The 16,002-nt window shown below is 43.5% G+C and overlaps 1 long non-coding RNA gene across 1 annotated transcript in view; it reads left to right on the forward strand.

Moving 5' to 3' along the window:
• LOC129458422 (uncharacterized) overlaps positions 1-7,723 on the forward strand; it is a 76,608-nt gene extending 68,885 nt beyond the window's left edge. The window contains exons 2-3 of the long non-coding RNA XR_008649622.2: positions 6,983-7,190; positions 7,609-7,723. This is a non-coding gene — a long non-coding RNA (uncharacterized lncRNA). The remainder of the gene's footprint in view (positions 1-6,982; positions 7,191-7,608) is intronic.
• Positions 7,724-16,002: the final 8,279 nt, after the last annotated feature.

Genomic DNA, 16,002 nt, shown 5'->3' on the forward strand with positions numbered 1-16,002 from the left:
TTGGCCTCCCAAATTGCTGGGATTACAGGTGTGAGCCACTGCACCTGGCCAATATTTTTCCATTTAGTTTTTCAGTAAAGTTTTATAATCTGACTTTTCCCATTAGAACCACTCAAATCCAAAATAGGCAAGCTAAATGTCTTGTTTTCTAAGAGAAAAGAATTAATTCGCTGCTTTGAATATGATCTTTTGAAAAAATATTCATTGATTATTTCGTGTCGCTTAAAATGTCACAGTACTGCTACTGATTGTTGTGTGTTTACTATGTTGTGGGCTTGCAGTATATTCACTTTCTTATTCTTTAGAGTATTGCTTTGAGGTAGGTTTATAATTTCTCAGATGAGAAACTGAGGCATGGGCTGGGCATCTTGCCTGGGTCCCATGCCTGGTAAGCTGCGGAAGAGCTGGGATTCAAACCCAGTCTGTGTGACTCCTACACCAGAGCTCTTGACCTCTCAGTTGGGAGCTCAGTACATACTGCTAACTTGAGCAGTGATCATGTCTCTACTTAATCACTCTCTGGAGGAAAGAAACAGACAGTACGCCACTCAGAAACAGAGCTTTGTAATGTCTCTCTCCTAGCCCCTTCCTCCTCATAACCTCCTTTGATCATCATAAGAGGGATCAATGAAGTTAATGGTCCTACTGGTACTTTGGGCATGGACAGGGTCATCAGAATAGAGTTCCCACTGTGTGCCTCTGAGAGATCTGCTCGGAGTAGAAGGTGGAGTGTAGCTCGTGGGTTACAAACCTTTAAAGCAGACAGATATCCAATACAGTGGCCTGCATATGGTCTCCGTCTCTCAGCCCTCATTATCTTCACCTCTAAAACCACTGAGAAAAGAGAAAAAGAGAAATATGGCCAAACTCCTTTTTATTCATGAACTGCCTAAGTGTGGATTAGGAAGTGACTGAGGGAAATCATGTTTTTAATATGTGAGCCAGGGCCATCCGATTTACCATTGGCAATTTAACCACTCCATGTTCTTGTCCTATGTACTCCCAGCTGGGATTTTAGGGCTGCGTTAGCCTAACACTTAGGAGAACTGCAAGACTTTTATTGAAACTCTTCCTTTCCTTGTGTGTTTTGTAATAAAGAAAACATTATCAGTTTTGTTTGCCTACCTTCTACTGGATAGTAGAGCACTCACACTAATTTACTTTCACCTGACCTGTCCCTTAAAATACAGAATCTCGATTAATATATATAGAATCTGTCATCTTAAATACACACTTGCATGCATACACACACACACACACACACACACACACATACACACACACTCCTCCATGACATCTCCATTCTTACAGTAGCACTCAAGGAATGTTTGTTGTCAAGTTACAGAGTAGCAGGCTGCTTAGAGAAAGGCAAGTTCATTTTGTGGCTGAGAACCAGAGTATTAAGGACTGCCGGTCTTAACAACCCAGCTGAGGGAAGGGTGGCAAAACATTGCTGCTTCTGCGGAGGATGGTATCGTGTGCTTCTCAGGCACAGCATTTGACATTTACAAAGCTCTTACTGAGTCTTCAAGATCCGGATCAATCATTATTCTGTGTGAAGTCTTTCATGATCTGCAAGAGGAGTGAATCACACTCTTTCCTTTCCTGGTATGTACTTTTGAATTCAAGTGAAAAACTTATCTTAATAGGAGCAGAATTCCTGAAGGCGTAGGTGTCCGCTGGCTCCCAAGCCACAAAGACTGTGGTGGCACTCCTTGATGTAAAATCAGGAGGAGAATTTGAGACTCTGAAGAGGAAGTATAGTAGAGGAAGACTTTGGGGATCCACGTGGATGAAATGGAGAAGTGAGAAGAGTGGTTAAGCCAATCTTCCCTCATTCACCAATGGTCACAGAGGACCAGCTAACATCCAGATAATGGCTCTATTATTGCACTTAAACTATTGTAATTATTTGCTTATATTTCTGTCTTTCCTACTAACAAATGATAGCCCTAAAGGAAGGGACTTTGCTTTGTTCACACTTTTACCCTGTCACCCTATAGAGAGCTGAAATAGAACAGACCCGTAATGAATGTTTGTGGAATTAACACATGTTGGTAGAAAATGACATCTGCACTGGTACAAACACTCATCTGTGAGACAATGAGGCTAATCAAGTTCATTATTGTTACTTTTCTTACAAAAAAAACAAAGTAGCCATCTTAAGCTATCCACTAACAGGACACCACCCTTTCCAATCAGGGCTTCTCTTTTAACCCACACTGAGAATTGGCAACAATGTACAAAGTTCCCTGCTGAGTGCTGTAACCGCACATCCCTGCTAGGTCCTTGGGAAATTTACTGTGTGATGGGCAAACTGTTAGCACTGTGAAGACTCTCAAGAATATCATCCCTGGAGAAAAATGATGACTGTATTAAGTCCAGCTTACATGTTCTTAAATGGCTTGCAGACCGAAACTCTTTGGAGTTAGTGGAACATTTCTTTAAAATGCTCTATCAGACCAAATCAAAGCTGAAAGCACAGCATCATTCGTTTATCTAGACCATGGAGTTTAGCTAGAGCTAGTCCTCTCAGGCGGCTAGGGCCTGTCTCATTCTTCTGCTATTGATCAGAAAACCTTCTTGTAGGAAAGGCAAAGGGACACGGGGCTGGAATAATTCTCTTGAGTGCTCTTTCATAACCAAAGACTGTAATTGCTTTTCTCGGAGGCCCCTGTTCCTGCAGAAAAGCTTTATTTCTTGCTTGCTTTTAAAATTTCCAGCTAAAAGGAGTTTCTGGATTCAAGGGGGAAGCTACAAAGAAATGCATAGAGAAAGCTGAGAACCTGGGCAGTCTTAACTGCTGTAAGACTAGAGGGCATGAATTTGAGAGCATCACACAGCCAGGGGTAGAGTCCTCAGTCTATGGGCTCGTCCATTCATCAGGTATAGGGTAGTGGAATCCACACGGGTCGTTTCTTCCCAAAGACAAGATAGGACACTGTTCAGTCCTGAACAGATTTATGCTTCTCTTGGAGCAAAAATGGCATTTAATAGGGAGATGGAGGAGTAGTCAAAAATATGAGAGGGGAAAAGATGTCAGAATCCAGGAAGAACCTATGCAAGCACTTGAAGTTGGTGAAACCACAGCAGCCCTTTATCCCTACGACGTTGTTTTAGACACCTCCCCACTCGTCCCCCATTCACCCTCACCAATTCCAGGTGCTCTCAGGAGACACAGATCCCAGCCACCTTCCTTTTAGAGCAAACTTAAGCCAAATCCATTCCTCCCCAGGGATCAGTTGCATTTGAAGCCTTCAATCTTATTGAGAATTACAACTGCCCTCTTCATAAAGGGATTTAAAGTGCCAGGGAGAAGCTGAGGGAGATACTCAGGTGCCGCCTTCCCCAGCCCAGATAGGCAATGGCTCATTCTGCTAGAGCTAATGCAAGGTTGTCTTCAAAGGACAAATTCATCCTTTCTCACCTGTATCCTGACATGCCCTTTAGGACAAGCCCCTTCACTGTATTTTTATAAAACTGCAATATTAGGTTCCAACTATTTAAAACAATATATACAAGTCAAATACTCTGAATCATCTGTGAGTGTATTGTTGTAAGTTATTCACCAAACTCTATGAGAAAAACATTTCATTGATTGATTGCTGTGATAAGAATTTACAGAGGGCATTAACTATGTGCCAGGTACCGGGCTAGATGATGGAAATGAATACTTGCCATCACCTGGCAAATGCTCAGATTTTAGTGTTATTTCACTTCTGTGTAGACTAAAATGAATTTAATATGGATTCAGTACTCTGAATTACCTGGTTCATTCTTAAACTGTCATCTTGCTTTATTTATTCATTCAAGCATTTAATAAGTTTCTGCCATGTGCCAGGCACATAGAAACTGATTGAATAGCCCAGACAACCTAACTCCAGAATTCACCAAAAGTTTGCTTTGCTTAAGTCTGACTCAACCACTTACTAGCTATCATTTAAATCTCCTAACCCTCAGTTTCCCCACCTTTCAATCAGGTATAATAATAGCATCTATTTCATAAGGCTGTATTAAGTACTTAATGAGAAAATCTAAGTAGAATGCTTAGCACATAATAAGTGCTCAGTAAATGAGCTATTTAGCTGGAGATAAGGAATAATGCCTGTAGTCATTTGGAAGAACAACCTTGGCAGTCAATTTATAATGTCAGCTCTAGAGAGTTGTTTTTCAGGAAAAGGTGAAGTCATTAGAGGTCCAGGTACCTAGAGAAACAGAAGCTGAGCTACAATGGATGTTATGCACTCTTTCTCATCAGGTCTAATGGATCTCCAGGGAAACTAAGCAATAGCAGCGATGCCATTGCACCTGAAAACGATCATTGCCGTCTCTGCTACCACAGCCACCATCACCACCACTACCACCAACACCACTATTACTGCTCTTACTATCTGCAACCAATACCTTCATTCCTACTACCACCAGCGCCATCAATACCAATAGAGCCACTATCACCATCACCACTACTACCATTGGCATCACCACTGCTATGACCACCTCCACTTCTACTATCTGGAAGCACTAGCATTATCATCACTGCTGCCACCACCTACGCCACCCCAATATTACACTAATTACAATTACAACATTACAATGATTACTGCCATGCATCCCGGTGTTTCTCAAACAATGGCCCATCACCATCTGACTCAGGATTTTTTGGGGCCCTTATTAAAATGATAGCATCCTGTGCCTCAGCCCAAACTTATTGAATCCAAAATCTGTGGATGTTTTCTAGAAGTCTGCATTTAAGCACGCTCTCAGGTGATCTGTAGGGAGCTAAAACAGGAAATCATGGATTTGAGGACATGTGTTTCTAGTGAAACCAAGCGCCTCATCCACAAACTGGGATTCTTTAAGTTTCCACGGAAGCCTCTGCTGGGCATTTACTTGACTGGAATGTCAAAGACCATGCGCATCAACACAGAAAACCAGAGTGAGACTAAAGATATGAGTGCAGTCAAAACTGTGTTGAGACCGGGTGCTTATGCATTCTAGGAAGCTCAGGCTGAACTTCCTCTCCCTGGTCCTCAGATCCCTCACTCATACAATGAGGACATGCCCCAAGCCACATGTTTGCCAGTGGCAGAGCCGGGGCTAGAAACCACATGTTCTGACTCTCAGTCCAATTTAGTTGGTTTTCCAAGAAGGTGGCCCAGAAGAAGGAGGCAAGGAAAACATTAGCAAAAGCAGATGGATTTGGGGTCAGCTGTGAGTCAGTCCAAGGGCAAGGTTGAGTGTAAAACATTAAGGGAAATCATGACGCACAGTGAGGGACCAGCCCACAACAGAAAAATACGAGAGAGGATAAAGTGGTGCTCAGGCACTGTGATTTCTCTCTTCCAGTTTTGCTTTTCCTTTTCATTTGCCCACCTCTCTCATGTCTTCTATCTGGTGCCCACCGGCTAGTTGCACCGGGGTCTACCCTCCCGTCCATACCTACTGGTGTATTTTCCTACGTGATCTCCCCTATGCTACCTCTCAAACTTCCTCTGCTGCTATGACTCCCTGGACCACCCCGCTCCAGCCACACAGGACTCCCTCACATATTCCTGGGTCACATCAAGAGCCCCTCCTCCTCACAGCCTTGGCACTCCCTGGCTCTTCTGCTTAGATGCTTGACTCTCTCCCTCACTTCCTTTCAGTCTGTCCAAATGCTACTTTCTTTAAGAGCTCTTGCCTGAAAACCCAACGTAGAAGTAGTCATGCCCCAGCCTCATCTCTCTCCCTATTCTTTTACCCAGCTTATGTTTCACTATCTGACACACCATCTAAATATGTATTTGGCTGGGTGTGGTGGCTCATGCCTGTAATCCCAGCACTTTGGGAGGCTGAGGAAGGAAGATTGCTTTAGCCCAGGAGTTTGAGACCAGCCTGGGCAACAGAGACAGACCCTATCTCTACAAAAAGATTAAGAAATTAACCAGGTATGGTGATCCATGCCTGTAGTTCTAGTTAATTGGGAGTCTGAGGTGGGAGGATTGCTTGAGCCCAGGAGTTGGAGGCTGCAGTAAGTTACAATTGCTCCACCCACTGCACTCCAGCCTGGGCAATGGAGCAAGACCCTGACTCCAAAAATAAATACATAAGTATCAAGTATGTGTTCATCTGTTCTTCTCTCTCTTTTCATCAACTTTGTAAATTTTTGAGAGCAGGAATTTAATGTCTGCTTCACTCAAACCATGCCTGCCTCATAGTAGGCACTCAATAAGTATTCTCTAAATAAGTGAGTCGCCCATTCTGTGGGAAGTCTAAGCTCTGCGAACACACATAATGGTTAATGCCTTACCCCTTTCCAGGCAATACATTTGCATTAGACAAGGACTTTCAGGAGAAAATATCCTAGTACAAAGAAATGATCCCAGTGGTGGATAGGTGTCATTCTTGTCAGTCCACCTAAGTCAACATTTTGACTCAATTATAGGGTGGCTTAGTCACCCTATAATTACCCTACCATCACTATGCATCACTGCAAACTCAGCACCTTGTCCAAAGCCTGGCACACAGCAGTTGTTCAATAAGAGCCTGTTGAACTGGAGTGTGTGGGAGACTCTGTTTTGCCCACACACAATGCCTGCTCTGTGTAATAATTCAATCGTCAAGTTCATGAGGCTTTCTAATTGATTGCTGCTACACTTGTCGCTTACAAAACTAACTTCACAGCCAGCCTAACAGTCATGTGCAAATTCGGTCTTCCTTCCCTTTTGCTGAAGACTTTGTGGTCTGTTACTGTGGTTTTATTACAGGTGACTTGCAGACAACAACTAGGTCTCACAAAAAGCCTAGACTTTTTTAGAGAGCAAGTAATTGCCTAAGTTAACGGGCAATTAAGAAGTTTGAGATCAAATTGTATGTTTTGCACCAGGCTTCCCTAGTAAGCTATTTCCCTAAGAGGAAAAGAAAACAGTTACGCTAAGCAATTGTACCTTAACCCATCTTATAGCTCAAGGATTCAGTTTTTAATCAGTGCTAAATTTATCAGATCTCGCCTGGATTTGCAATAGAACAGCTGCCAAGCAAACTGTGAAGGAACAGAATGCACCAACGTTCAGATGAAATCAACAAGGAAATCCTTCCTCATCAAACCGGCAGTCACCGTCAAAACAAGCACACCCTGAGTAATTGCTGCTGACAAAGGGAATGCCCGACATCCACAGCTTCTGCAAAACACCCTGAGCACATGTCCGTGGGTAATTTTTCTCCCATAGCAAAGAATTTCTATTCTCTAGACAAAGAAGCCAGATATGGGGAATACATTTTTTAATGCATCTTAAGACGTATTAATGGTTAATGTAACTATTGCCTGTCAGTTTGACCTGCTGAAAGGCTTTTAAAGACTGTGTTCACTTTACCATTTACCTAGTATTATTGAATAAGTTTTGATTTAACGGTATCTTTCTTTATTTGACCCAAGGTTGTTTTACTTTTCAAAGTCAGCTAAAATGACATACTGCTCACCTTAATGAGGCCTCTGATGCCTCTACTTATATTTTTAAACCTACCCAGTATGCTCTATTATCCTTTTCTACCTTATTGTCCTTCAGAGCACTTATCACTATCTAACATACTTTTTCTTTTTCTTTTTCTTTTTTTTTTTTTTTTTTTGAGATGGAGTCTCACTCTGTCACCCAGGCTGGAGTGCAATGGTGCAATCTCAGCTCACTGCAGCCTCCACCTCCAGGATTCAAGTGATCCTCCCACCTCAGCCGCCCGAGTAGCTGGGATTACAGGCACCCACCACCACACCCAGCTAATTTTTGTATTTTTAGTAAAGACGGGGTTGCACCATGTTAGTCAGGCTGGTCTCGAACTTCTGACCTCAGGTGATACGCCTGCCTCAGCCTCCCAAAGTGCTGGGATTACAGGCATGAGCCACTGCGCCTGGCTTAACATACTATTTCTTACTTATTTGTTTGATTTATACCCTACACATTCACTTTCCCAAACTAAACTGTCAGCTCCACAAAGGCAGAAATTTGTGCTTGTTTTGTCTACACAGGGCATGTTCAACCTATAGACAGTACCCAGTAAATATTTGTTGAATGAATGGATAAACAAATGATGGTTAAGAATGACGGCTTCAGAGTCAAACTAATTAGAGTTAAATTCAGGCTCTACCACCTAAGGAAGACGTTTAAACTTTTTCACCCTTCGTGTACTCTTCTGCAGAAGGGGGATGATAATGCTGATACTAATACTGAAACTAATAATAACAATAATAAATCTTATAATGAGTGTCAAGATGACGATGCATATGAAAACATCATTCCGTTATGCAGAGAATTCCCTTGGTAGAGGTGGCTGCTACTAATTGTTTTTTTGATCCACAGAATATCCCAAAATCTCTCAGGACCTGTGAGAATGTTCCTGGAGGTCATGGGGGTTGGAGATCCAGGCTGTACTCACAAACCCCTTCGACCAGAATAGCATCTCTGCTTTGCTAAAATTTTAATTTCATTATTTATTTATTGACAAAAAGTGTGCTACACTTTTAAAAAGTTTGAGATCATTGTGATCAGCAATTAGAAGAGAAAAAGTCCTTTAAGCAAATATTTAACTTCCACTTGTCTAGGACGGATCTCTTGTGCTTTACATTATGTTTCTGCATCTGACTCACAGGTCTCGTTGTCTCCTACAGCCTGGAGGACGGGAGAGGACTTGAAAAGTTGACTACGTGAAGAAAGAGGAGAAGCAAGGGAACGAGTTACGTTACTTGCCAACTAACTACAATACTTGGAACACAGCAGGTACCCAGGAAACATTAGTTCCTACCTTTTTCTTTGTGGATGGAGAAGACAGACAACAAAGCCACATCCAAAAGAGCAGCAAACTTATTCCAAGTCCCAATGCCGATGATGTGAGGATTGCCTGTCATTTGGATCATGTATATCATAGCTCTCATGCAGAGTGGGAGCTTAAAAAAGATGGTGATATCGGCCAGGCGCAGTGGCTCATGCCTGTAATCCCAGCACTTTGGGAGGCCGAGGCGGGCAGATCACCTGAGGTCATCAGTTCGAGACCAGCCTAGCCAATATAGTGAAACCCCCCCCACCCCACTAAAAATACAAAAATTAGTTGGACTTGGTGGCGGGCGCCTGTAATCCCAGCTGCTCGGGAGGCTGAGGCAGGAGAAATGCTTGAACCTGGGAGGCAGAGGTTGCAGAGAGCCGAGATTGTGCCATTGCACTCCAGCATGGGCGACAGAGCGAGACTCCATCTCAAGGAAAAAAAAAAAAGATAGTGATATCTTGAAAAGATTTCAGGAACTTCAGCTTGGTCTTTATTTCCTTTTATTTTTTCTGCATTCACTACCAGAGATGTGGTTGCCTGTTTACAGCCTTAGTGCCAGAGCCAGCTCAGCCACTGTCCCAGGAAGAGCCCACCTGTTAGCATTCTTGACCAGCGTCAGGCACTTCATTCACCTAAAAGACAACACCTGGGATTCCCTCCTAAATAAGTGCTGCATCAAAAGAACAAATCCTGAGTACAAACATGCTTCCTGTAAAAATCCCCTCTCTTGGAATCACCAGGCATGGCCATCTGTGTGTAAATTTGATAATGATATGAGTGGCAAAGGAACGATGCACATGAAAAGTTCACAACATTCTGTTGTGCAGAGGATTCTCTTGGTAGTGGTGGGAATATGTGGCTGTGCTCCGCTACCTTGGAAAGGATGTCTGTCTGCCGGCGTCCGGGGCTGAACTCTCCCCCTGCTGGCCTGCCATACTTTGACATTCTAGTGAAAGACCTCCCTTGGCCAACAAAAGATGGGGAGGGAGGGATTGGCACAGGGCTGGCACACTAAGACAGGAAGCAGGACTCAGAATGACCTGGGGAAACGTGACCCTGGGCTTTAGGAAATGGGTCCTGTAACTGACAAATAATGGGATTCAGGAAATAACTGAAGACTTTTTCCCACCTTGGGGCCTAAGTCAGAATTGGCTTGACGAGAGAGAGGCACCGAGAAGGAGTCAACAAATGAGGGTATCCCGGAGAGGAAAGGGATGGGAGAGAGGGTCATATGGAGAGAAGCCACCAGGTACCTCTAGGACAAGGTATGGTCAGAAGTGACAAGGCAGAACCTGAGTCCTGACACTCAAATCATGGCTTTGTCTTCGTCGAGGCAAACGTGAATCTCTGAGCCCTCAATCTAGCTTGATTCGAACTTTGACTTCACCCTCAGCGCTCACTTTAAACACTGCTCAGCCCATCTGCTTCCACTGAGCCCCCTCAATCAACACCAACATGATCTTCACACTTAGTCCTGAAGCCTCTGGAAATAGTGCTCGCCTGGGCTGGGCTCACTGGCAAAGCTCCCGGTCCTGTGACCCCTGCTGGCAGCCTGCCTGCCTTCCCCTGGCCTTCATCCTGCCTCCCTCACCCTGCCCACCTCAACATGAATTTACTCAGGTCAATGGCTCATACATTGTGTTAGTGCTGCCACCGTTGTTGTACTAGAGATACAAGCCATGAATATGCCTCTGTCCCGACGTTCCAGAAATTTTAGCCTAATGCAATGTTTTTAAAAGCCTTTTAGAATCCCAATTCACAATAATAAATAATTCTACATTATGACTCCATGCACACACACAAATATATTTGCATGTATTTATGTGTGTAAAAATAAAACAATTATGAATTCACAAAACAATCAAGGAACCATAAAATGAATTGATATCTTCCATTCTATTTTACTCATTTTTTAAATGCTGATCACAACCCTCTAAGTTGATTTTATGATTTGCAGTCTAATAATCCCTAGGTTAGTGGAGGAGACAGAAAAGAAACAGGTTACTACAATGTAATTTGGAGGAGTTATTAAAAGGTTACAGCCAGTGTACCACCAGAGCACAAAGGAAAAACCACCGGACCTGGTGGAAGGTAGATGATAGTAATGGGCTTACCGCCATCTCACTGCAGAGCCTGTGCTCTGAACCACTGTGCTCCACAATCTCCCAGGGCCCCGGGAAAGTGACAGCAGGTGTGGCTTCTACACTGCTATGGGAGGACAGGTGTTGGAACTTTACAGAGAAGGATGGGGAACATCACACAGCAGGGCCTGTCGTGGGATGGGGTGAGTGGAGAAGGATAGCACTAGGAGATATATCTAATGCAAACAACGAGTTAATGGGTGCAGCACACCAACATGACACATGTATACATATGTAACAAACCTCACGTTGTGCACATGTATCCTAGAACTTAAATTATAATAACAAAAAAAGAATATTAAAAAAAAGAGAAGGATGGAAAGAGTAGTAAGAAGTGTCCCAGGCTGGGGGGTCAGCATGTGGACCACCAAGAGGCCAGAAAGTGGATCCTTGCTGGGAAGCAGACAGGTGGTGATACGGTTTGGCTATGTCCCCAGCCAAATCTCATCTGGAATTGTAGCTCCCATAATTCCCACACATTGTGGGAGGGACCTCGTGGGAGATAACTGAATCATGGGGGCACTTTCCGCAATATTGTTCTCATGGTAGTGAATAAGTCTCAGGAGATCTGATGGTTTTGTAAGGGGTTTTCCTTCTTGCTTGGCTCTCAGTCTCTGGTGGGCCACCATGTAAGATGTGCCTTTCACCTTCTGCCATGACTGTGAGGCCTCCTCGGACACATGGAACTATAAGTCCATTAAACCTCTTTTTCTTTGTAAATTACCCAGTCTCAGACCATGCACGGTGGCTCATGCCTGTAATCCCAGCACTTTGGGAGGCCAAGGTGGGTGGATCACCTGAGGTCAGGAGTTCGAGACCAGCCTGGCCAACAATGGTGAAACCCCGTCTCTACTAAAATTACAAAAATTAGCCTGGCATGGTGGCTCCTGCCTGTAATCCCAGCTACTCAGGAGGCTGAGGCAGAAGAATCACTTGAACCCAGGAGGCAGAGGTTGCAGCGAGTCGAGAGTGCACCACTGAACTTCAGCCTGGGTGACAGAGTGAGACTCCATCTCAAAAAAAAAAAAAAAAAAAGAAAGAAAAAAAGAAAAAGACGAGATGCAACAAAATTTGTCAAATTTTTCTTCTCCAGTCTTCAGCCTCCTACTCTGCTTTTAGGATTCTGGAATTGAATGGGTTTCAGACTAGATGTCCTCTTATAGTCCACCTGAGAAAGTGGAGGGCAGATGGAAACTGCAAGGTCACCTAGCTGGATAAGGGCAAGGAGGCCTCAACTAGCAGCACTTTCAGTACCTACACGTGTCCCTTTTCCTTTTTGCTGTTTTATACGGTAGTCACTAGATCCCTGTGGCCATTTGGATTTAAACTTCAGTTAACATAACCTAAATTTTTGAAACTTCCATACTTCAGTCATACTAGCCGCATCTGCAGACCTCAGTAGCCACATCTGGCTGGCGGTTACTGTAGGGGATGTTTCGGTCCTCCCAGAATGTTCTACCAGACAGCGCTACTTTGGATGGCAGTCAGATGTTAAACACACATCCCATCTCTCTACTTGTATATTTGGAGACAAATCAGCAAGTACGGAACCATCCTTAGACAGCAGCCTGCCCTCTGCTTTACTCCAAATTGTTTCTAGTGATTTCTGGAAATCTTTTGTTTGAATCCAGGCCAGAGAGAGGGCTCTACCAAGACTTGCTCATTTTTTCTCTTTTTCTCTCTCTTGTCTCTCTCTCTTTGTGACACATGCACACACATGCACACACAAGCACACACACTCAGACACATACACTCACAAACACAAGACTCTTTTCTTTTTACTTGAAAATTTACTCCGGAAAATATACATACACATAGACACACACACACACACACACACACACACTCAGTTATAATCCCAGTGATATCTATGATACCTGGTAGAATTTGAACCTTTCTTTCCTTCCCCAACAATTAGTAAAAATACAATCACAAAAATTCAGGGCAACTTTGATCAAACTGGATCTCCAGAGAATTACTAATAGGAACACTTATCATCAGGCAGATACATTACACAGAGGAATTATCATACCAGGAGCCGAATGGAACAGAATGCTGCTTCTAATGATGCTTTACGTGGCTCTAGTTATAAGCATTGCCCTAAAGTTTGCTCAGAGAACAGCCTGATTTTAGCCAGCAGAGAATGCCCACGTGCATCTGAAAGGCCTTCCTGAAACAGGCTGCATCCCGCAAACTCATGGGACCCCCAGCACGGGCCCTGCCCCTGCCCCCTGCTCCGGCCTCGGCTCCTCATCCACACCTGGAGATGCTGACTTGGGGGGTTTGTTCACTGGACTCCACTTACTGTCCTCATTTCACAACAAGGAAGTTACAGAAGAGGAATCGGTTGTTAAAAGTTGCATGTTAGGTGACAGCAAGGCAGGCCCAGAACCTGAGTCCCCCAGATACCTAGCATGGGGCTTTTCCCAGTGGACATCACAGTATTCCATTATTTGGTAAGATTCTGCAAAACTATTAATTTTGGAGGAAATATTTCTTTGCTTCAGGGTCAAAAGAGAATGAGTAAAGCACCACTGGAAATATACACATGTGGTCACAACTGAACCATGACCACTACTGGGTCATTGCACTGAAAAAAATTTTTTAAAACTGGACCTATAAAAGGCGATTTACCACGTTTTACAGACACTCTGGTAAATGGCTGTGTACATGGAGATTAAGGCCATTCTTTCCTTGGTGACCATGTACTGGAATTGAGAGAGGGTTTTCTATTCAGACAGATCTGGATTCAGGTCCTAAGCTTGTTCATTTTTTAGCTAGGGGCCTTTGAGCAAAACAAATTCTAGCAAGATATGGGGGTGATGTAAAAGTGCCTATGGGCAAATTTATATGAAATAATGTATGTCCAGAAAGTGAGCAGATTAGATTAGTTCTGTCTTCCGCTTTGACAAACACCTATTCATCATTGGTATCTCCAGTGAGTGATCAAATATGAAAGCATGTCTATTCTGCACATAAAAGCTACACCAAAGCATCGCTAATCTGCCAGGAGCAGTGCTATTATAAGTAATACATAAAAATGTCCACTGATATCTCTCTCTGTTGTTCTCTCTCTCATTCCTTCCACATGACCATTGTGTGAGCATTGTGCATTTGTCAGATTTGTCACCTTGCAGAGAGCACAATTTATCCTACATTAGCCTCGTGGTGCTTATAATAATTAGAAGCTTTCAATGTGTCAAATAGGTTGCAAGAGGATAAAATGTTCACAGCCTGAATGCTGTAACTGCAGATCCAACCTCCTTCTACAACAGAATCTCCTGAGTGTCTTTCACCCAAGTCATGAAATGAAATTGTATTCTGCTACTGAGCAGTGTTTGGTTTCCAGGCAGCAGAGCTTTGGGCTTTTGTCTTCATCCAGAGGGGACGCCACGCTGATGAACACACAACGGTAAGTGAGGTTTGCCTCTCCAGAGCGTTTCATGTGTGCAAAGCCCTTTACAGGCATGTCCGTAACTTCTTTTCTCACAGAAAATATCAGGGCCATCTGATAAGGTTATACAAATTGCCAGCCGATGGCCCCTGGTGCTTTGTGATCTTCTGTAAAACAAAGACCCCACCTTTGCCACTTGACAACAACACCGCGTTGCAGTGGCTCCTAATGTGAATAAAATAAGATCTTCTGATCTTAAAAGGCAAGACATTAAGAAGCACAATCATTTTGGGTTTTTTTTTTTCAATATGCATTTAAAGTGGCAGTTATCACACTATATTTTCACTGCGGATCGAGTTTTCTAGTTTCTCATTAAAGTCTTCTTACTCTGCTCTAATATTTGCATTTATTGTGCAGGCTTCTATTTCCAAAGCAGATAGGGTTTTCTGTCATTTCTGAGACATGAAAAGGATTTTGCTTTTTTCCTTTGCAGTTGCTGTTTGAAGTCAAGGAATAAAATCACTGCATTATTTAGCATTTGGATGGATACACATCAAGCCAAAGAAGAGCCCGGTGCCTGTGGCTTCAGCCTGCTCCTGCCAAACAAGCGAGGGCAGTCAAAGCCTCCCTTCTTCCTTCTCTGTCCCCCAGCACCAGGACTAACTGCAGCAAGGCCTTCACCCATGTCTTCCCGAGACTTCTACATTCTGCACTTCTTTGAATATGGAAAATTAAATCCACGAAAGCTCAAGCACTTCACTGCGTCTTCTCAGAACTTTTGAGCTCATTGCTGATGTCGGCATGAGAGCAGATTAACTATTCCCCACTCATTAAAGTCTTCAGGAAGCCTTGAATGCTGTTGAAGGAGTCATGTTTTAATACAACAATCTACAGGCTTTTATGTGCCCACTGTTTATGATTTGCAAAGACATAAATCTAAGGCGACTTCCATTTCAGTATGGCCTGAGGTTTTCCCCGGACTTCCCAGAATTTAAATCCCTGCGTTGAAGGAATAAAATCAATCACATAAGTTTTAACAGTACTGACTTTCCCTGTGTAAATGTAAGGTGCTCATTGCTCTGCAGAGACAGTGTGGACAGAGGGTCAGAGAAACCAAGCTTCTAAAGGGCAAGAAGAGCTACCTCAAGTGCTTGTCTGGTCCACAAAGAACTTGATGATCAAACAAGGTCATCAAGAACCTCAGTATATGAACTCCATGACGGCAGAACTGCTGCAGGGTGGAGTCCAGTGGAGGGGGAATTGGGGTGCTGGGGCAGCAGAAGCCTCTGCCCATTATGCCTCTACCTTGAGCAAAAATGAATCTTTCAGGTGCTCCATAAGAAATCAATCACTACACTGATCAGAAACCATTATGGCATGGAATTTTCAATCATTCCTTCCTGTAATTCTTCTTTTAAGGGTAAGAACTCTTTGCAAACGATTTTATGTGGCTTCTTTTGCAGAGCTTACTCCATGATCTAGCCCTGGCAGAGTCTCCAACAGTCTCTGGTTTGCTCTTCCAGGGTCAGTCTTCAGTCCAGTGTCAGTTTTTCTGAAGGAATCACAGGATAGGACCAGAAGGCACTGTGGGAGAGAGGAATTTCTGAACTGTGTTTTCCATGGGAGAGCCAGAGGAAGACAAGTTAGGGTCTAGAAACCTGCGGTCTCCACAGCCCA

Source organism: Symphalangus syndactylus, chromosome 19 (genome assembly GCF_028878055.3).
Source record: "Symphalangus syndactylus isolate Jambi chromosome 19, NHGRI_mSymSyn1-v2.1_pri, whole genome shotgun sequence".
Taxonomy (NCBI): domain Eukaryota; kingdom Metazoa; phylum Chordata; class Mammalia; order Primates; family Hylobatidae; genus Symphalangus; species Symphalangus syndactylus.